General features: G+C 46.5%; 1 protein-coding gene across 3 annotated transcripts in view; it reads right to left on the reverse strand.

Annotated features, from left to right (window-relative positions):
• CDH13 (cadherin 13) overlaps window positions 1-22,432 on the reverse strand; it is a 1,007,942-nt gene that overhangs the window by 112,548 nt on the left and 872,962 nt on the right. The window lies entirely within an intron of this gene.

Genomic DNA, 22,432 nt, shown 5'->3' on the forward strand with positions numbered 1-22,432 from the left:
AGACCCCGTGTCTGAGGCATTCCAGCCAGAAGGAACCAGGGCGAGGGAGGAACCCAGCCTCCCGAAGGCTTCTGTGAGCTGCTTTGAATTGCTAAATGTTCAGGAGGGTTTCTCGGCCTCTTCCTGCCACTAAGAAAGGCCAGGATCCAAAGCAGGTACCAAGGCAGGTACCAAAGCAGGTAGCAAAAGCCAAAGGAGAAAACAAAAAAAAAAGGGTCACAGCAACCGCAACGGGTATTTCCTGAGTGAGGGTGGTGTCGCCCTCACTGGCTGGGCTCCCCATGCTCTGTGGGGCAGCAGAGCCTCACCCCTGCCCAAGGAGATGAGGAACATCACTTCTCCCATTTTATGGAAAAGGAAAGAGGAAAAAAAAATCCTCATAAAATGGCAACACAGGGCGTGCATCACGGGATGCTGTTTTTGCAAATCAAAAGTTAAGACTGGAGAGAGGGGAAGAGGAGACACCTGCAGAAGTTTGACCGACGTCTTAACAGGGGTCATCACTTGAGTGAGTGGAGACATGCCAGCTTTTTATATTTATGCGCTCGTGATAGTTAAAACACTTTTTTTTTTTTAACAATGGAAACCAATTATGTTTTAGTCAGAAAAAAACATGTTGGAGGGCATAAAGTGCGAGTGAGTTCAAAGTGCATTGAAAAGTAAGTCGTTTTCGGAAACAATCTAGAAAAAGCAGAACGACATGGGAGGGGCCGCTGTCCAGGATGCTAAGTGTCACCGTGTGTGTGTGTGTGTGTGTGTGTGTGTGTGTGTGTGTGTGTCTGCAAGGATCGAGACAGTGTGGAGGCACCTGGGTGACTCAGTGGGTTAAGCCTCTGCCTTTGGTTCAGGTCATGATCCCGGGGTCCTGGGATCGAGCCCCGCATTGGGGCGGGGGGGGGGTCTCTGCTCAGCAGGGAGCCTGCTTCCCCCCATCCCCCCGCCTGCCTCTCTGCCTACCTGTGATCTCTGTCTCTGTCAAAGAAATAAGTAAAATCTTATATAATTATATAAATACTAACTAAAATAAGTAAAATCTTATGTAATTATATAAATACTAACATGGACCCGGGGCACCCGGGTGGCTCAGTCGGCTGGGCGCCTGGCTCTTGATTTCAGCTCAGGTCAGGATCTCAGGGTCATCAGACTGAGCCCGGCATCAGGCTCTGTGCTCCGGGGAGAGTCTGCTTCTCTCCCTCTACCCCTCCCCCACACTCGTGTTTTCTCTCTCTCTCTAAAATAAATGAAATAAGTCTTTAAAAAAACCCCCAAAACCCCAAAACTAACATGCACCTAACAGGCAACCCAGCATTCAAGTCTTGGGCATTTACCTAAGAGAAACGACCTTACACGAATGTTTGCAGCAAGTGTGTTTGCAGTGGCTTCAAATGAGCAACCGGCCCGACGGCCCTCGGTGGGTGAACGGTTAGACAAACTTTGGTGGAAGGCTCTCGAGGGCACTCTGCTTCGTGATGAACGTCACTCTCAAGAGAGTTACACAGTGTCTGATTCCACTCATAGACCATCCTCAGGACAGACTGGTGGTGACCAGGGGACACGGCCGGGTGTGGGGGGAAGGTAAGTACAACTATTACGGAGTTCCAAGAGGTACTCTCGCCACTCGTGAGCATGGGGGCGTCCTGTATCCCGGTGGTGGTGCTGGTAACCCAAATCTCTGTGTGCGATCAGCACAGAGAACCCCCCCTTGTCCTCCCCCCACACTGGTGGAAACCGGATCAGCCCTGGTTGACAGCATTGTTCTGGGTCCCCCTGGTCTCGGTATTATTCTATGGTTACAGGAGACATCACCAGTGGGAGAGCCGAGGGAAGGGGTCAAGGGTCTCTACATACTGTTTCTGCAACGTCTTATGTGTCTGTAATCATTTAAAAATGAAAAATTAAAAAAGTTAAAAAAAAGAAAAAAGAAGAAAAAACAAAAGAAAACAGCAACAACAAACAAAGAAAAGTTAAAAAGAGTAAATTGCTTTTCTATGTAAGCCTGAAGATACGCATTTTGGGGTTATGCGGTCGATGGTGCTGTCAGTGTGGAGCGGGGACCAAACTGCTCATGGCGGAATCCCACGGCACAGGCCAGCACCCTAATTCAAATGCACCCCGTTTTGAGTGGCAATGGTTTTTAGTTGAGACGGAGGGAGGGAGGGAGAGAGAAGGCACTTCAAGATGCTACTGAATTCTCCCGGGAGCAAAGGAGCTCAACAAGACACCACTTCCCTCGGAGTAAGTAAGACGGTAACAACAGAGAAACTAAAATCTTTCGGTGGAGAAATGGACCCGTATAAGAAGCCGCCCCACGTAACATTAAATCGGCCTTTCCTAATCGGGCTAGCTTGGTCTTTTAGAAGACTACGCATCACCTGTTCAAAGCCATACTTTCCAGACATGCTTTTCCACAGTGAAAGCAGGGAGAGAGGGTATTTTTCGACACCCGGGACCAACAAACACAATGGGACAATTCTAGGATTCTTGGCGCACACGGTTCACTCGGGTGGAGCCTTTATTCAGCCAAGAGCGATGGGCTCGCCCAATTCGGTGTCAGTAATGTGAGTTCAGAGGTGACAAAATGTCACCATCCGTGGCTGACCTCGAGGACAATTTGTAGTTTCCGATGGAGGGCCAGCCGCACGACGGACCCGCTCTAAGGGGGCACCTCCCTGAACTTATCTAAGCCCCACCTTCCTCGTCTGTGAACAGGAAGGACGAGTAGAAGCCACCCCATGCTCTGCACACGGCCTGCACAGAGCCGCTGGCCGTTGTCATCAACAACCCCATTTCACAGGCAAGGGCACGAGGCCACGGGAATTAAGAGGCACGCGTCCCAGCCAAGAGCTGGCCGGGGTGATAGAGATGGCACTGGAGCCAAGAGTCCCCTGGACCCAAGCCACCCCCACACGTCACCCCACCCACCCCGTGAAAAAGACTCAGGGACAAAACCGGGACTCTCAAGGGATCAAATTAGTCTTTCTGGTCGGCCTGACGGTGCAAACACAGAGACAGCTGGAGCCGGCGCGCGTCAAACCCCTCCCCTGCCTCGTCTCCTCCTTGGATTCTATCTCAGGAGACGCCAAGGGTGGAAGTAATTGGGTCTGTCGTGTTTTAAAATCCTGTACTCTCCGACTGTCACGTTCCTGTCGGCGGCACCGGTTCCCTTGTTGGAATTCCAAAGCCCCAAAGCAGCCTTGTCTTATGGACAGCTTCTCCTCTGACTCTGCCGGGCTGGTGAACGGTATTTCTAAATCTTCTTTTTGTGGGGGGTGGGGTATGGAAAGGGGGTGTCTGGGGACCATGACCTTGACACCCGGTTTGATCGAGCAGAGATGAAGGGATCGCCCGGGGCCCCGTCTCCCGCGACAGCCCACAAAGTCATCGGTGGCCACAAAGCCGCGTCAACGGGGGGGGGGGGAGGGCTCTTGACAAACGCAGAGACCGAGCTCTGCCGGGAGCTGTTCTGGGTCACACGGCGCGCTCCCCTCCCCATGTTTTGTTGTGCGAACGCCGACTAATGGCCACCTCGCGGCCCATCTCGATGCGACTTTCCCCTTCCCTTCCCTCCCGGAGCGTTACTGCCGTTCGGGGAACCTGCCCTGTCGACACCGTCCACGCGAGGCTACGTGTCCGCTAAATGAAGGAGCTCTGTCCTTTTTATGCCCGTCGCCCAGACACCGGCGGAACCTGGCTCCCCCCCCCGCCGGAACAGTCCCTGGGGAAAAGACAAGCCGAGTCCGGAGTGAACAGGGACGGTCCTCGAGCTCAAGCAGATGAGGTTAACGTGATGTCTTCCTCCAAGCAGCGGGGCCACGGAAAGCGCAACAAAACGAAACAAAAAACCACCCGACCACGCTCAGAATCTTATGAAGTCCCGGACCTGAGATGGCCTTCCCGGAGGCCGGGCAGATTTCCACGCCGACCTCGAAACTCAGGCACGTTTTACTGCCCGGTAATTGCAGAATCTCATAAATAGAGTTTTCCAGGGAGCAGAATTCTGTCCGATAACCTGAGAGCTTCCTTCCGCCTCCTTCCCAGCTCAGCTTCCCTGACCGCATTGGGCGGCTACGAAACGCCTGCCTTCCTTTTCCCTTGAACCGCGCGAGCAAACGCAAGACGGGCAAAGGCAGGTGGGCTCTGTCATTTCAGGCCACATGTCACCTGGGCAGGGAGGGGTCTCTGGGATGCTATCATCATCACGATGGCCCCTTTATCGAGCCACAGGCCAGGCACTCTGCTTGCCATATATTATACTCGACAATAAAATGCTCTATTTAATCTTTACTGCTAGGTGAGTACATTTATCTCCATTTTACTAATAAAGAAACCGGATCTCAGAGAGGCTAAGTCATATGTCTACGCTCACACAGCCCGAAAGAAACGGCAGTGCCGGGATCGCAGGCAGATCTGGGATGAACGTGTAGGTCTTCAGAGCTTGGCGGAATGCCCGTTAACACCAGCTGAATCCCTTCGTCGCTTCCCGCCGCCGGTCAGGGAACAGGGAGTGCCTGGGAAGGAAGGGTGATCTGAGGGTTCTCTAAGTGATGGAAGCTAAGGTACATCTTGGTTACTGACACTGAGTTTAAGTCCGATGGTCTTAGACGATCTTGTCTACCTCGACAGATTCTGACCATTGCCAGCCCCCTTCCTCTGTAGCTAAGGGGCCAGCTCGCCTAGCTGAGGGGAATGGTCTACACGGATGGCCGAGGACACTTCCAACCGGATGCTGGGCCGTTCCACTGCCTTGCTCTCGCTGAATGGCCTTGAAGAGATGGGATTTAAATTGGGTCGAGGATATTAGTCCAAAGTGAATGAAGTGGAGAGTAGACTTCTCGTTTACGTCCCCAGAGTGATAAATGAGGGAGTGTATTTTTTTTTTTTTTCTAAGGCAAAGAAAATGGGAAACCAACGTGGATTTCAGACACATGAGAAATAGCTTATGAATTTAGATGATAGCTCGGCAGAAATAAATTGTACATCTGTTCATTCATTTTAATAAAGTGGAGGGATGGCACGCTGCAGGAGCCCTTGGAGAACCCTGGGTTTTTAAAATTATGGTCCTATAATAGTAGCATTAAAATTTGTAATGCAGCCAGTGGTTTCTGAATTGGAGGGAAAATTCATTTATAAAATAAAAGTTCAGACTTTGGAATGTAAATGGGAAAGCGCAATTTTTTTCTTGGCCAGATATGAATTAGTCCTGGGAGGGTACTACAACATCTTGACCATAAAATATATTTTAAAAATCTTACGAGGACGTTTTCAGACCTGCTGACGAACCTTCTTGGGGCAATCTCTATTTGGGTAAATTGTGCAGGTACGAAACATGCTTAACTGGCTTTGTTATTTCTGCCTTGAGCTTGGTGCTTTCTGTGCTCGGGCAATTATGGATCACTCTTTCCAACTGAAATGAGTCTAGTTGGTTACAAATACAAAAATCATTTTTACGCAACAGCAGAAACATAAGGGAGAGAACTTTTATAGACCAGCAATTACCCCCTCCATGAAAATTTACTCCTTCGACAAAGAGTATTGAGTTTCTTAATACGCATGAGCCCTACGCTTGATATTGGGGAAAAGGCAACAATCCTGACTGTGGGTTTCCTGCTGACTTCAAAACCCAGACGCATTATTAAAATTTCTCCAGACATCGGTAGTGAGCCCATAGAAAGCTTTTTAGACAGAGGAAGCCATTTCGATTTATTTCACAAATCAGTCCCTTGAGCATTCAGGTGGGAAAGAAGAACGAATAAACCACCGGTACCGACCGGCCATGGGTGACACGGGCCCAGGAAGGAAGACCCCAGACGGCCTCGGATGTATCGTATTTGCTTCCTCACGAAATTCCGAATGGATGTAGAAGGACATGGCCTATAACCTTGCAAAGAAAAAATACAGAATGTGAAGAGGTTGTGTCTAGTCTTGCTATTGAGGGCAGTTAGCTGCTGTCTCAGGTCAGCTTCTGCTCAGAAATGTCCAGAAATGTCTCCCTCAGGTTTGTGGTTATCTAAATGATATCTGAAGAGGTCACAGGGACAAGGGGTCTGGGATGTGACACTTCAGTGGAAACAGAGCACAGATGGAATAAAGGCAATGAACAAACTGTCCAGGTTCCTCATGGGTAGGCCTAGGCTGTGGTTACTGGCCAGACGGAGGAAGACAGAAGGCTCCAGAAAGTTTTGCAATGAACATCCTTGGTTAACCAGTACCTAGACCTGGACCTAACTATTCAGGTCAGGGGCCTCCTGGGAACTGTGTTTTTATATGTATGTCTTTGTCGTTCTGTGTCTAGTTTCTTCGTCTGTGTTCCTAGAAGTGAGTTTACTGGATCAATAAGTAGAAATGTTTCTAGGGCTCTGGATCGTATCTGGGGCCAGAGTCTACTCTTGAGCATGGCTTGGCTGCCTCCGCCAATGGGGTCTATTCTGAAATGGAAATAGGGGCGAAGACATCTGCTGAGAAAGAGAGAGGGGGCAAGAGGGTTTGAAAGAGACCAGGGAGGACGCAGATGAGCCCCCCCCGCAAGTAGCTGTTTAACAAGAGTAACATGGAAGGATGGGAGGACCCCACCCCACCCGGGTTAGGAAACCATGTGTTCAGTAGTTGCATTAAATATCACCTATTGATTCACTCATCTTTAAATCCCCCTCCCCCAACACAGTTCCCGGTTTACAGCAGGTGCTTCATTTATGCTCGTGGCATTCCTCAGTGTCAACTCCACCCTAAGCCCTTCCGGCTCCCTGGCCCGGCTATCCAGCACACGCAGGACTCGGCCACACAGTGACAGTCGCGTGATTCACGGCAAGACCCTGGGACAGCTCCGCGTCTGTCTGCACGCACCCCGCTGCGTTCCTGGGGCCTCTGCCATCCAGTCCGCCCTCAGAAAGGTCACAGAGACGGAGAGCATGAAACAGCCCTATGTCTTGCGGGGAAAGCAGCTGCAGAATTAAAAAGAGCCCAGGGATACGAAGTGCACCCGTTCTGCCGCATTTCTCCCGTGGCCCGCGGCTTGGAGGGAAAGACGCTCGGCAGGTCTCGCTCTGCGGGGCTGTGTTCTCGGTCCGCTTCCGTCACGTACCCCGTGCTGTTTCCCGCGGGCCCCGCGGCTCACCCACGGGGGCACCTGACCTTGTCTCTCCGACCCTCCGGGCCCTGGGGCTGGGGCTGCCCGGGGAGGCGGCTGTTCCAGCTCACGGCCACTGAGCCGCGCCCTCGGGGATGCCAGGCCGGCTGCGGACCTGCTCCATACGAGGCTGAAAAGAGCGAGGGGGACAGCCTACCAGTGAAGAAGGACAACACAGAGAGAGACAAGCGGGGCTGAGAGATGCGGTGGCACCTAGATACTGTTCCAAGGATGCTCTCGGAGCCCTGGAGGCAGCCTGGGGTCAGAAAGCCCTTAGACTCCCCCAGGGATGGGTCCCCACGCGGTCCAAGATATGCTCACGTTAGTTCAAAGGGGGCTTCTGTCCTCAGCAACCAAACGAGTGCAAGCCGAGGATCTTTAACTCCGGAGAACTAAAAGCAGGTATTCTCGAGGAAGAGCGAGCCTCTACTCTCAGCCTCTCTCTCATTGATTTCTCTTTTCAATCTCCCAGAGCTGAAGGAAAACGGTCTTTCGACCATTTCTCTCCGAGGCTGGTACAAGTGGTCAATTCAATTTGTGGGGGTTTGTTGAGCCTTTCCTCTGAGCGACAGGGCCCAGTGTCCACCAGGTGGGAGGCCAGGGCTTGGCTCTTCGAAACCAGACAGCTAACCAGGTCTGGCTCTGATCTATAGAGCTACAGCGCCGAATTGAACCTGTGTTAAACCATGCATCCAGGGGCGATTAGCAAAGGCATCTGTTCCTATTTGCAGAGCTGTCGGGAAAGAGCGCTGTTTGTTCGATCTGATTTAATGCAACAAATATTCTTTGTGCACCCTCTGTGTACATGGCTCTGTGACCAAAGGGGGCCGTTGTGACAAATGAAGCTTTGTCTGCCCTCAGGGTGCTCCAGTCTGGAGGAGGCAGAAATGGATACCTACAGTGCTGATCCAAATCACGCTGTGAAGGATGCTGTGATGGGGGCAGGAGCAAAATGCTGGAGAGGCACCCGGAAGAGAGAGCCAGTTAATTCTGGCTGCGAGACGTGGGGGGGCCTAAGGGAAGTGCATGGCCACCCGAGGACTGTCACTGGGGGAACAGACTCATGTAGGGTGGGCCCCCTCTCCAGCCCCTCCCTGTGCTTATGCTATGCCAGCTAGCTCCAGTTTCTTCTCAGCCCCTCCCATGCCTCTGGTGTGCCTCAGGGCCTTTGTACCTGCTTCATGCCCCGCCCCAAGTGAGCTACCCCAGGCACCATCTCTCTTCACTTCGGTTAACAAAGTCAACATTTAAAGGAGGAGACATTACTTTGTGACCTCAGCTTTCCAGATCCCGGACCACATCATGTTCCTGAAGCTCTCAGGACTTCTCTGTGGGATGCCCTCCCTCTTGTGATACTTTTTTTGTGTCCCCCCGCTACGCCACGAGAAGACCGGAATTTGCCCATCTTGTTTCAATCATTTGGTGCCACCGTGTTGGCTTAACGTGTGCTGAGTGAAAGTGCTGAGACCACCAGCAGCCCTCCTGACTCAGAATGAGCATGTCAAGTGCACGAGGCCTGGCGAACTTGAGGAAGGACATTGTCTCATTAATGACTAAGGAACTGCGGTAACGACAGTAATAAATTTAAAGGTTTAAAAATTGTTATCAGAGATGACAGACTAGTATAAAAATGACCCTCGTTAATGAACCAAAGTTTTTCTTGCTTTATAGGCCTTTCCCCGAATTCTCCAGTGAGCAAAGCCTGGATTTCAATCGTGAGATCTAACGATTGGTCCCATTATTAGCTATCGACAGCGACGCAGGATGATTTCAGATTAGATGTGTGCTATGCGTTTATATAAAGGGGGGACTCTCAATTTCTTTCCAGGAGTGTTGCTGTGCTCAACGGAGAGCACTTGGACCTGTCGTCGGGGTCTCAAATAGAAGGCTAGCTTGTTGGGGGCCTGGTTTCTTTTTCATTTCTGAATCCCAGACAGCCAGAACCGCGTGTAGAAACTGAGAATGTGAGCCTCATGTACCGGTGGAGAGCTGGGCTCTGGGTCCAGACAAGCTGAGTTGGCATCCCTGCCCCACCATAACCTCAGGCACGTTTCTTAACATCCCCGTGCCTCAGTTTCCTTATCTATCAGATGGGGTGATGAGAATCCTCCTGTCATAAGGCTAGTGTGAGAAATGATTCATGATGCCTACAGCGTTTAGAACAGTGCTTCCCAGATATGCACATAGTTAACTGCTAGCTCAAAAAGGGTGATTTTAGGGATAAACATATTTTTCATCTATTTTTTGCTCATAAGAGGTGATTCTTATATTTGCCACTGGACCTATCAAAGTGAAGATACAAGGCTGCTGGTCCCATTCATTGGCTATGAATCCCCAACTCCCAAAAAGATTTTATTTATTTATTTGACAGAGAAAGAGCAGGAGCACACAAGCAGGGGGAGCGGCAAAGGGAGAGAGAGGAGAGGCTCCTGGCTGAGCAGGGAGTCTGATGCAGGACTCAATCCCGGGACCTGGGATCATGACCTGAGCCGAAGGCAGATGCTTAACCAACTGAGCCACCCAGGCACCCCTCCCCACCCCTTTTTTTAATTTGAAGAAACAGTGGAGTGGGAGGGAGTAGCTTAGACTCATCCCGGTCAGCCCAGGAGAGAAGTCTTCGGTGTGTGTGCCATAGTGAGATCCAGGGCTCGCCCAAAACACTGTCCTGATTTGAACGGACAGGCAGGGGAGGAGCGGGAAGGGAGGAGGCAGTGAAGTGAGGTTTGAAATGTTCACTCTGAGTGCAGGTTTATATGCTCATGTCTTCGGCAAGCCCCGGAGGCACACGTGCAATGAGAAAAACCAGACGGATACTCTCTGAAGAACAGCCCTGGCAAGGCACCCTGGAGAGCTGACCAAAGGTCAAGACCACAGAATAGGGATGTAACCTCTGGGCAGAATCAGGCAGAAATGCTTTGAGGATGAGATCTCCTGGCACTGAGTGGTGGGCTCTTACCCCTTTCACGGCACAGAAACAGCTTAGTAGACTCTGGGCACGTTCTCCAGCTCTCTGAGCCTCAGTCTCCACACCCATGAAATGGGCATGATGGTAATAGTACCCCGCTCAGGGCTGGCAGGAGGAGTGAACGGCGGAGCATATGTAAATCTCTCTTTGTACCTGCCCGGTACAAAGCCATTGCTTCCAGGTGTGTGCATTGGCTTCTAGATGCTTATTTAATGATAGGACGGGGAGGGTTGGGCAGGCAGAACTTCTGATGGAATGATCAGTCTTGCCTTTGAGAAGAGCTCATTGCACATTGCTGATGGGAGGCTTGCAGCATCAACGAAAGATGTGTCTTTGAATTTGCAAGGAAAAGGAGAAGCAAAGTTTGGAATCTCAACATCTCGTCCCCCTCCCCCCGCCGCGACTTTGGGAAGGGATCACCTTGCTTACCCTTAGCTTTCTCATCTGCACAGGGGTGACAGTGACAGCCTTTTGGCTGAACTGCCAAGGGTGGCAGGTGACAGAGAGTGTGGGGACCCAGACATGCACATCGGGAGAAGGCCAGATGCCCTTGAGGGCAGAGATCAGGTGTTGGATCTATGAGCCTGAACACCATAGACTTCCGGCAAATTACTGGAAGCTAAGAGACCCGCGTGAACAGACTCTCCCTCAGAAGGAACCACCCTGAAGCACTTCGGTCTTGGACTTCTGTCTTCCAGGACTGTCAGAGAATAAATGTCTGCTGTTCAAGCCACACATGTGTGGTGCTTTTGGACAACAGCCCCAGGACACTAATAAATGTCACTTCCTCCAAGAAACCCTCCCTGCATGTCATTGCAGGTGCCCACATGGTCCCCAACGGTGGTGATTTCATCCCATTCCATCTCGTCACTAGGGGGCGTCCAAAGCTATTTTCTGGCTGGTTGTCCCCCACTCTAGAGTGTGACCTCATTAGGTCAGTGTCTGTGTTGTGCTCACCGGCCTGTATCTCAGCCTAACACGGTGCCTGGCAAAGAGGAGGCATGGAATCCACGTCTGATGGATGGACTGGTGAATGACTGAACAAACGCACTTTGAAAAGCAACAGTGTAACGTTATGGCGTGTGACACGCGAGCCAAGGCACACTGAGAAGATCCTTCTCATCAGTCCCTATCTTCTCAGATCCGGGCAGGCCAACAGCAAAAGAAAATGCTGCCAATACTGGGAAAATGGATATTGAGTCTGTAACCGAAATAGATTTTAGTTTGGAAAGACGTGAATATACTAAAATCAATTCTGGATTATTTTGTCTGATCACACTTAGGAAAATGGGCCCCTACAAACTCGAGCTGTGGGCTACTTCCTTTCCTTCTTGCTTGTAAGTTCACGGCACAAGGTGAGCCTGTCCCCATTTCAGTGATTCCTTTCATGCATTATTTATTAACATTCTCCCGCTCTCCCTCCCTCCCCTCTCTCTCTTTCTCCTTGACTGGTAAAGAAGCACATTTAGGCATTCCAAGGTAGATTCGTTGACTCGCCTCTGGGAAGGAGGTGAGCTCCAGGCCTCTTGGCTCTCAGCGAACCACAGTAAAGCTGATAGACCTCAGGATGGCTCGTGACTTCTGTGTCACCGTGGGCCCTTGGTTTCCTTCATGGGCAGCAGCATTTCCTGCCACAGCCAAGACTGACCTGGGATCTGCTGTCTGCCTCGAGTGGCATCCCTTATCTCGAAAACCAGGGGGTTGGACAAGATCCTTTCACAAGTCCCCTCGACCACATGACACCTTGAGTTTTTGATAGCCTCTGTCCTCGCTGTCAAACATTTCTAATTTATCCCCTCGTTCACCTCTTATTTAGTCACATGCTACATGCCAGGCTGGGTGCTGGGGCTGGAACAGAGAACGAAAGAGACCAGTGTCCCTTCTGGAGGAGTTTACATTCTCCTTTGGGCAGAACGACAATAAGCGAGTCAGTAATCTCACTAGATGGCACATTAGAACATCAATGTCACACGTTGTGTGTTAGAATAAAACATTTACATATAGGACATGCACCTACTAGGATAGAGTGCATAATAGAATATTACACAACAGTGTATAATAGTACACGTGCAATGCCAAATGTAATATGGAATAGAATAATATTTAAACTCAGCTCTAATTAAACATTTGATATCATCGCTGTGCTTGGCCCTACAGGCGATGTTGGAAAGGATGTGCCCCCCCAATACTACAGCACTGTGATGGTATTAGGGAGATACTGTACGTGTACATGATAACACAGCGATGTGATAGTCATGTACTGGGGGATGCCTAGTGTGTGTAGGGACAAGAAGGATGAAGCAGCAACCTTCCTGGGGGATTTATAATGTGGGTGTTGCAGGATAACACGGACTTTTCCTGATACAAGAGAAGAGAAAGGCATTCTAGGGAGAAGGGAACAGAATGCACCGTGGCACTGAGACAGTCCAAAGCCTGGCATTTCGGGGGAATAAACAGTGCTTCGGTGTAGCCTGAGATGACAGTAGGCTGTGACCAGGTAGATGATATTTAGAACCATCCACATACAAGACCCAGTGATCTTACTTCTAACACGGTTCAGTACAAAATATTTTCCAGGTGCAGTGGGGGCTTGGACACCTCATTCTCCAACGTGTGCCATTTTGGTTGCCCTTGGCTTTCTGTTATTGAGAAGTTAAGTTCTCATTCTGCGAGCTGCCTATGGAGGGGGAGTAATCTTATGTTCTTCCAGTTAAAAAAAATACATGTTTGATAGCTTTGTGGTTGTTGCTCTTAGTGTGAGATGTTGTATTTGATAGAAGCAGGTGGATGAAGTCTTCAGAGGCCACTGTACTAGGGAGTGGACCAGTGGTGAGCCTCTGCTAGCTGTAGTCAAAAATTGCTTTTATTGCCACTGAGTTGCTACTGACCCTCAGAGCATAACCAGAGGGTTAGCAGAAGTACGGAATTTGCATAGAGGTTCGCACAGGGATGGTGGGGATCAACACATCATGAATATAATTATAAAAGAGTGATTAATGCAATAAACCATCGGGCTGTCTGGTCTACCTTTACAAGCGACTTGAAGAACCAGCCACGGGGCAGATTACATTTTGTTGCTTAAAAAAATCCAGATGTTTTGATATCACACGCACAGTTTCTAACTGGCATAGGCATTTTCCACAACGCAAGATTTCTCACCCTGCTGTCTGTGAACAATTAGACTCAGGAAAGCACCCACCACTCTCTTCCTTTGCTGGAAGAATTCTGTTTGGATGATGGCTTCTATTTATAGACCATGCTTGTATTTGTACAAATGTTTCCCTTCATTCTCTTCTACTCAAGAAATCCAGCTGCAGACCTGCTGTTTGAAGAGCTTCTGAAATTTGAACACTAGGAGATTTAGCTGATGATTTCGTGTGTTTCTATGACCTTGGTGCAGGAGAAGCAAGCAATGAACTCACCCTTTCTAAGTGAAGATAAATGGGGGATGTGGGTATTGGCCGTTTTGCAGCTAATCCCTTGTTAATTACGTGATGGGAAGTTGGAAACGCGATTCGCAGTAGATGGCTCCTGGAGTCCTTGGGCAAGGTGTTGGCCCAGGCAAAGGGACCAGGAACTGATGTAATCAGAAGTCGTGTTCCTGTTTGTCTGGTTGGAAATTGTTGGGATCTGTACATTGAAATTACTCTGTTCTCTTTTCTCCAAATATTCTATTTCTTTACGTACTGGGAATCCCCCCATTACTGCACAAAGCATGGCACAAAAATCCCAATAGTGTATGTTTGGTTTCATTTAAAACTTCAGACACTTAGAAAACTGTCAGATAGGTGATTTCACAGCATCACGGAAACCAGTCTCCTATATTTCACCATGACAGCTATAAAAAGCTTCATGGGAAGAGGGAGGATGGACTATTTGGAATAAGATTTAATCATCTTTAAAGATTTATCTGGTAGTTAAAATGTCTTGGACTCCACCTTCCAGAAAAGTTACTTGAGTCAGATAATTGAAATGGGTTTGATCTCGTAAGCAACAGGTGATTGGTTTTCTGGATTAATCTCTATTGAGCAAGCAGAATGTGTAATTACATGGTCAATGTTTAGACATAGGCATGCCTGAATTTAAAGGGCTCTCCTAGGGGAAGTAAAAGTTGAGCGAGGAGAGTTTTATTCAAAGCACTCAACCATACCGCATGGAACCCTGGCGGATGGGACAAATCTGTTCACTTTAAATAGACTTTTGGTAAAAGAGGGCACAGAAAGGGATTTCCTAACCACCAAACAACCCAAAACAAATGAAGATTCAAGAGTAAAAGAAACTCCAGGTATTCATGTCCGTTCAAGACCGAGGGGCCCCGAAAGGGAAGCTTGCCACAGATTATGCAGCTCAACTCTCTTGAAGTTAGAGTGACCTTGGTTATCAACATCAAGGAGGAGACGCAAACATTTTTTAAACTTTTCACTGACATGAGTTGATTTTGAAGCCAATAGTAAGAGAGGGTGTGGGCACTGAGAAACTATCTCATGATCGTTCTTTAATCCATATTTTAAACAAAGATACGAGGCTTTTTGTGCCACACTGAATTCCATGTTCACATCTAATGCTTTTCCTTGATGGTCCAGATTAAAAAGCAGAAAAAAATCAAAGTTTTCTTTGTTTATGGTAATTGGGGAAAAATTCTCCTAGACTGGCCCTCAAATTTAGAATAACCGAGAATATGTATTTAACACAAAAACTCCCACCTATAGGGAGGCACTGGAGAACTACCAAGGCAGCCAGAACGTGAGAGTCAAGGATCGTGCAGAGACGGAAGCCTACTGAGGCCAATATCTTTTTTTAAAAGATTTTATTTATTTATTTGACAGACAGAGATCACAAGTAAGCAGAGAGACAGGCAGAGAGAGAGGAGGAAGCAGGCTCCCCGCTGAGCAGAGAGCCCGATGCGGGGCTCGATCCCAGGACCCCGGGATCATGACCCGAGTCGAAGGCAGAGGCTTTAACCCACTGAGCCACCCAGGCGCCCCACTGAGGCCCGTATGGGACTTTTACCCTTACAGTATTTTCTAAATTGTAATGGCACAGGGACAAGAGGCTAAGGATCTGAGCAGGAAGCACGAGCTAAGTGGCCAGGAAGCCAAGCAGAGCTTTCAGCAATCTCGTGGGGCTGAGCAGACAACTGAAATTCAGGGTCTCTGAGGTAGAAGAGCCCTTGTAAACATACTAGATTTTCAGTGAGGGCCCCAGAAACGCTGCGCCTGAGGACTAAGGAACACCAGCAAGTAGATTAGCCCCCAGAAGAGACTGAAACTCAACCATAAACCAACTCGATCCTAGACTTATTTAAAGTCATCTTTTTCTCTGCTTATTAGTTTCAGGAAGTAAAAGTAAATCCTTTCTTGAAGAAGAGAACATCAGCCAGAGTCCCAAATTCCCTTTAAAAAAATTTCACATGTCTTATTCATAATTGCATTTAAAAAAAGTTATAGGCAGGCCAAGGGACCATAACACATCACCAAAAAAGAAGTGAAAAATACTGAAAATAGAAATAGACTTAGAAGTGATCTAGATACTGGAGTTATCAGACATTGAATTTAAAGTATCTCTGAGTAAAACATTTAAAAAAATACATAAAATGGAAAATTGCAGCAGAGAATTTTAATATATAAAATAAGTTCATGGGAATTATATTTAAAGTACAAAAGGTAGAATTAAGAGCTTGATAGATGGGTACAATAGATAGACATAGCAGAAGAGAGAACTGGGAAACTGGGAAACAAGGCAACAGAAGAATAGACAGTCTGTCTCTCTCTAATTAAATATTATTATATTATATATGTAGTTATATATAAATATTAGAATTGGCAGACTTAAACTCACGTATATGGTCTTGGCATTACATGTGAGTGGACAAAATAATCCAAGTAAAAAGACTAGGATTATCAGAACTGATAAATAAAAACCCATATACATTCTGCCTATAAGAAAGGCACTTTAACGTAAGGTTACAGAAACCTCGAGACAAGAAAGAATGGAAAAAAAAGAAGCATGATGGCAGTAACCTTAAGAAAGTTATTCTAATACCAGATGAGTTAAGTGTTAAACCAAACAGCATTTCCAGAGGTAGAGAGTAAGTTTTGCAATAATAAAAGATCAAAACATCATAAAGATAAAATAATTTTAAATTTGTAAGCAGTTAATAACAACAGCTTCAAATATACAAAAAAAAATTAGATACAACTAACAGGAAAAAGAGAGATATCTATAATCATAGATATCATATCTATCCTTTCAGTAACTGATAGCGTAAAAAGATTAACAAACAAAATACAGAGGATTTGAACAAAAATGGTAAATAACTGTAGATTTCATATTACTTTTACATGCACTTGGGCCACTTATCAAAACAGATCATATTCTGGTTGTAAAACAAGTCTCAATAAATAGCAATGGACTATAACCATATCAGTATGGTCTCCAGCCACGGTGGAACTAAACTAGATATTAACAGACCCTAAGTACATGGAATCAAGCAACACACATTTAGGCAGTGGCAAGTGAGGGGGATTTTAAGAAGTTCCTGAGCTGCCGATCAGGTTCTACTGATCTGGGTTTCATGTTTGACTTATGAATCATAAAATCACTCAATATTTGTGTACTTTTTAATGTGAAAGTTACATGTTTACTTAAAGAAAGGCCATAAAACTTGAGTTAGCCATATTAATTATAATTTAGAAAGACATTTTGGAACGATTTGGAATGATGTGATAAAATAAGCAAGCAATTATAAACTCTTAATTTGGAACAATACTGTAGGTCACTTCCTTTTCTTTCTGACTATCAGGGAATTGAGAGAAAATCCAGATAAAAGTTTAGTGGATTCTACACGAAGGTTCACGGCAGCATTATTCACAACAGCCAAAAAACCGGAAACAGCCCAAATATCCACCAATGGATGAATGGATAAACAAAATGTTGTAAATCCGTAGAACAGAGTATTATTCAGCCATAAAAAGGAACGAAATTCTGATACATGCTACAAGGTGGAGGAAGCTTGAACACATAGTGAAAGAAGCAAATTACAAAAGGCCACATACTGGACAACTCCACTGATTTGAAATGTCCAGTATAAGCAAGTCCACAGAAATACAAGGAAGACTAGTAGTTGTTACGGGTTGTGGGGAAATGGGGATGAGGAGTGACTGTTAATGGGCGTGGCGTTTCTTTGGAGTGATGGAATGTTCTGGAGTTAGCAGTGATGGGTGCACAACTTCGTAAGTCTACTAAAAGCCAATGATTATACATTTTAAAAGGGTGAACTTTATGGTATGTGAATTATATCTTTAAAAAGTTATTAAAAATACTTAATGGAATGTGAAGCAGAGTGGCAAAGTTAAGGAATGCAATAAATAGATGTTATCCTGACATCATTCTGCATCAGATCGTTCATTACGAGGAAAAAGCAAATTTCTAACACGAGAAATAAAATAGCTCCTTGATTGCCTGATAAACCAATAAATGAAGAGGAGTGAATCATGATGAACACATTGGTAAAGATTTAAATATCTCGTGATTTAACCTGCCATCTCAGTATCACCAAAAGTAATATAAAACTCTTAATATGCCTCAAAACAAGGGCAGAGGTGACCCCCATGGATGACCTGGTTAACAAGGGTCATCAACTTACACAAAAGCATTTGAAGTTGTACAACTATATATTTGTGGACACTGTATGTAATTGTGTGTGTGGATGGATACATACTTGAATGAGAAACCTGATATTTTCTCAAATTTAACACTTCTCTAAATTTACATGAGTTTTCCAGTGATGAAATGTGTTGTGAAGGTGAAAAAACATGTTTCTAAAATCTCAATCATACAGAGCAAGTTTCTATCAACCCTACCGGGGGAAAGACTAGACTTTTTGTTGTCTTTCTGTAGAACTGAAATTACAGAGTCACTACATAAGGATGAGACCACGGAGTATGCCTTCAAATGTGTAAGAGTGGAGGCTTAATTAGGCAGCTAACTAATAAAATATTTTTATTATAACAGCTCATAATCCACAGAAAAATAAGATTCCCAAGGCATCAAGGTTTCTGGAGACCCTGGATTTTAGGATTTGGAGACTGACCCTCTGCACCCACGTGGTAACAGAATTCGAGCATCTGCCCGTGGCTCAGTTTCAGCGGGCTGGCCTCCTGTTCATGACCTTTACCTTCAACCCCCTGTGAAAATCACAGTGTTTACCGATCTCTCATCTGCCAGCTGGAGGATTGGACCTTTTAAGTTATATGCCATTTTTATTACAGATGTTGTAATGTCATAGCTCAAACCTAGCAACATTTACCTTAGAATTCATCAAATTGCCAAAAAAAGAAAAAAAACCCATAAAAAACCAAACCCAAGTTATTAATTTTAAATCACCAATTGCCATACTAAGGTAAAACCTGAAAATTAATTGTTGGAAAAATGAAGAAAAACTCAATGTCTGAAACTAACATTTAGTAGAATCTTTGTGTAAGGAAACTCAAAGCAGACTCTCCACAGGGAGATAAGAGCTTCCAACCCAAATACTCACAAAAGTCAATGACAAAAATCGAATTCATGTATCAGTCTTAAGTATGACCTTGGTTCATCTTATCTGGTGACATATTTTTAATGTTAAGATGACCTTCTGGAAGCATTCAGCAAACACTGAATTATTGAGTGCCTACTGGGACTGGGACTGAGAGCAAGAGAGATGTGGCCTTACCTCTCAGCAAGCTTATAGTCCCTGGAAACAATCACGATGGAACACACAGATGAGCTGACTTCGTGCTAAGAATTTACTTTTAAAAATAACCTTTAACATACCTCCTTCCCCAGGAACAACCCTTATATTGTCCAGGACGGCAACACGCCAACTCAAAGTGGAATTATGTCTCAGGCTCCCTTACAGATAAGGGAGACTAAGGAGATGAAAGGAGAGTTCGTGTGGGTTTCTGGGGGAAGCTCTTCAAATGGCATTTACTTATGTGGCAGGTCCTTCTTTGCCCTTCGCATTTCCTGTTTTCTTTCTTCCTGTGATGTAACATGATGGCTGGTGCTGCAGTGACCCTATTGTACTATGAGGCAGCCTTGGAGAAGATAGAGAAGCAAGATAAGAGCAATCAGGGACACTGGAGATGTCACGGTGTCAGCACATTGGCCTGGGACTGTCTACCTACACACTCTCGTGTGAAAGAAACCACACTTCTACCTACTTTAACAAAGTGTTATTTCCAGTCGCCCTTATCTGTGGCCACACATAACTTCTCTTTCAAACAGATAACAAAATCAATATCTCTGCAGATCGAAGATCACATCAGAAAGAATTAAACCAACGAAACAACTATATATTCCTATGAACTTCCTCATAAATGTCTTACTATATCTAGAAACCTGTATATGACAACATCTTGGGTGATTTTCCTAGACATCCTCAAGTGCAAATGACCACCATTTCCATTCTGGAATGATTAAACCTCGACTTCCATCTGTAAACAGTATTTCAGCTTCAAGATCACAAGCAGCACATTTCCTCTCTGCTCATCATATATCCTATTGGCCTGCCTCTTCCACATCCCAGTGGCCACTGCACTGGGCTGAGCTCTCCTCAGGACTTCTCTTTCCCCCCTTAGCAGGTTTCTCTTGGCCTGTTTTGCTTTTGTTCACAGTGATGCATTTTACTGATTCTGCCACCTCTCTTCCAGAATCCCTTTTCCCCTTGAACTCTAGGGTCTGAACCATTGATTTCAAATGACCAGGTTCGTAGATCACATCAGGGGAAAGCAGCAGCCTTTCAAAACGGGAAGAGATGCCCCTTTGGATTAAGAATGTTGGTTGAGGGGCACCTGGGTGGCTCAGTGGGTTAAGCCTCTGCCTTCAGCTCGGGTCCTGATCTCAGGGTACTGGGATCGAGCCCCGAGTCGGGCTCTCTGCTCAGTGGGGAGCCTGCTTCCCCTCTCTGCCTGCTTCTCTGCCTACTTGTGATCTCTCTCTCTCTCTCTCAAATAAATAAATAAACTCTTTAAAAAAAAAAAAAGAATGTTGGTTGACCTTTTACATTTGAGAAAGTTTACCACCATTTTGCTCACCGCCACTATCTAGGTCACTACCATCTTCCTCGTCACTGCTTTCATCCCAACCTTGCCCTCACCACCACCTTCCGTAGGACCACTGTTCTCTTCACCAACACGCTAGAGAAGAGTAGGTGACCAGCACTATCTAAATGCTTTCCATCACCAGCTCATTTTACCTTCACAAGAACCGAACGAGCTAGGTTCTATGGTCAGCCTCATCAACAGGTGAAGAGACTATGATAGATGGTTAACATGCTCATATCCACGGTGGGATCTGAATCCAGTTCTGGTTCCAGAGCCTATCTCTTCCCCTCCGTGTCTACAACCTCTGGCAATTCTGGCTTCTAAAATGTACGAATCCCTTTTCAACAACAAAGAAATCAGCCTTTCAGGACTTTGTTAGAGAATCTAACTGTGAACTTCATTTATCCAACATTGGACAAAGACTACTTGGGGACATCCGATACCCAAGAAGGACAGTTTCATGGACTTGCTAGTTCCTGTTCCTCCATTTGATTTCTCACATCTCTGTAGGAGTTGAGACACCACTTTTGCCCTGTGGGAATGTCAAGCTCGTTGTCCAATGTCCATTTGAAAAGAAGTTCTGTGCGTTTGCTGATATCCACACGTGAATATATTTTCCATGACACTACTCAGTGTCTTTTACTCTTTACCTAAGATCTGAGTTACATTTTTCCTTGGACTCAGTGGTATTAACAACAACACAAATCTCTCCCTCACAGTATGTAGTTCATGACTAGGCACACACTGCTTGTTTCCTGAGCCACAGGAACTAAAATCAGGTCTGCACTGAATTAATTAGTCTCACACACCTGGTAACATTGCTAGGTCTCCTTATTTTAGATTGGGGTTATGTAATTTTTATTTTCATTACAATGACTATATTGAATATGAAAACAAGCCTTTAGTACTGTTTTGGGGAATAGCTTTGGATATAGAAATTCTGTAGGTAAACCAGCATTCCCAGCGAATGTGCCATGGGACACCAGCTCAGTGAGCCAAGATGAGGTGGCCGGGGAAAAATTATTCCCGGGGCCACGTAAGTCTGAAAAACCCTACAGACTATCCATGTCCCTCTTAGAGAAGTAAAGCATTTTAAACGTACCCGGGAGTGTTGCGGTAAAAGAAATCTTTCTTCTCTTCAACCCCGTGTCTCCCGTATCTAGCTGACCCTGAAGTCTTCTCCTGCCCCGCAATGATGTAACTCGCAGAACTAGTTTTTTGGAATACGAGTTTGGGCAACCCGGGAACGGTGGGCATTCTGTTTTAGCCGTCATAGGAACACGTCACGGGAAGCAAGAGAATGAAGTCATATTAGCTATTTTGGTTTCTGCCACGTGGAGGTTGGAATCCAGAGTGCCCGCGACCCCCCCGGGAGAGGGGGAGATTTCCACCCTGAATGCGTCACGCACGCAGGGCTGCTGGGGCGGAAAGGGCACTGGGGAGCCAGAGCGCCCTCCTTTCCTGAGGCACCTGGAGTAGTCCTGGGACTAGAGACAGAGAGAGAGAGAGAGAGAGAGGTGTGGGGCAACTGCAAATCCCAGACATGCGCCTTTTAGGAAGCATAATATTGCCGTTAGCTGCATGGCTCCCTGGGGGCTGGGTTCCCATCCCAGTTGCGTCAATGACTCTGTCCATGACCTTGGAGCACTTAGCTAGATTCTCTGAGCTGAAAGTAAGCTCCCTTACTGGTAACGAGTGGTTACTGGAACCCATTTCACACGGTCAGATGAGGCAAAGAATCTGAGGGGAGAGCCCCGTTGGGGCTGACGGATGACCAGCAAAGTCCCAGCCAACGCCGAAGCCTTTCTTTACCCATTCTATGCTCTTGGTCCGTAAGAGGGGTGTCAAATCCTTGGCCCAGGCCCTGACACCCCAGAGAAACCACGGCGTTAGTATATTTCCGTCGGAGGCACAGCGCAAATAACTTCCTGGTTTGGACACAAATTCAGCAAGGGAATGTAATTTTGTGTACCTAGCCCGGCCCCAAACATTGCTCCGTTGGAATAAATGGGGCCCAGCAACCATGATCCATAATCATAAAAGCCCAAGAGCTGAGAATAAATAATGGCTCTTCCAGACAAGCTAACTTGTTGATAATTTATAAGCTCCTGGGCCACCTTGTTATTGCCAAGAAAACCTGCTTTACCTTCTCGCTGCTGTGCCGTCTAGCCTCTCAATCTGTACTCGCTGGAAAAAAATACTTATTGTTATGCTAAAATCACAATGGGCCTCGCATAACTCAACGCTAAATAACACCGA

Source organism: Martes martes (assembly GCF_963455335.1).
Source record: "Martes martes genome assembly, chromosome: 17".
Lineage (NCBI taxonomy): Eukaryota > Metazoa > Chordata > Mammalia > Carnivora > Mustelidae > Martes > Martes martes.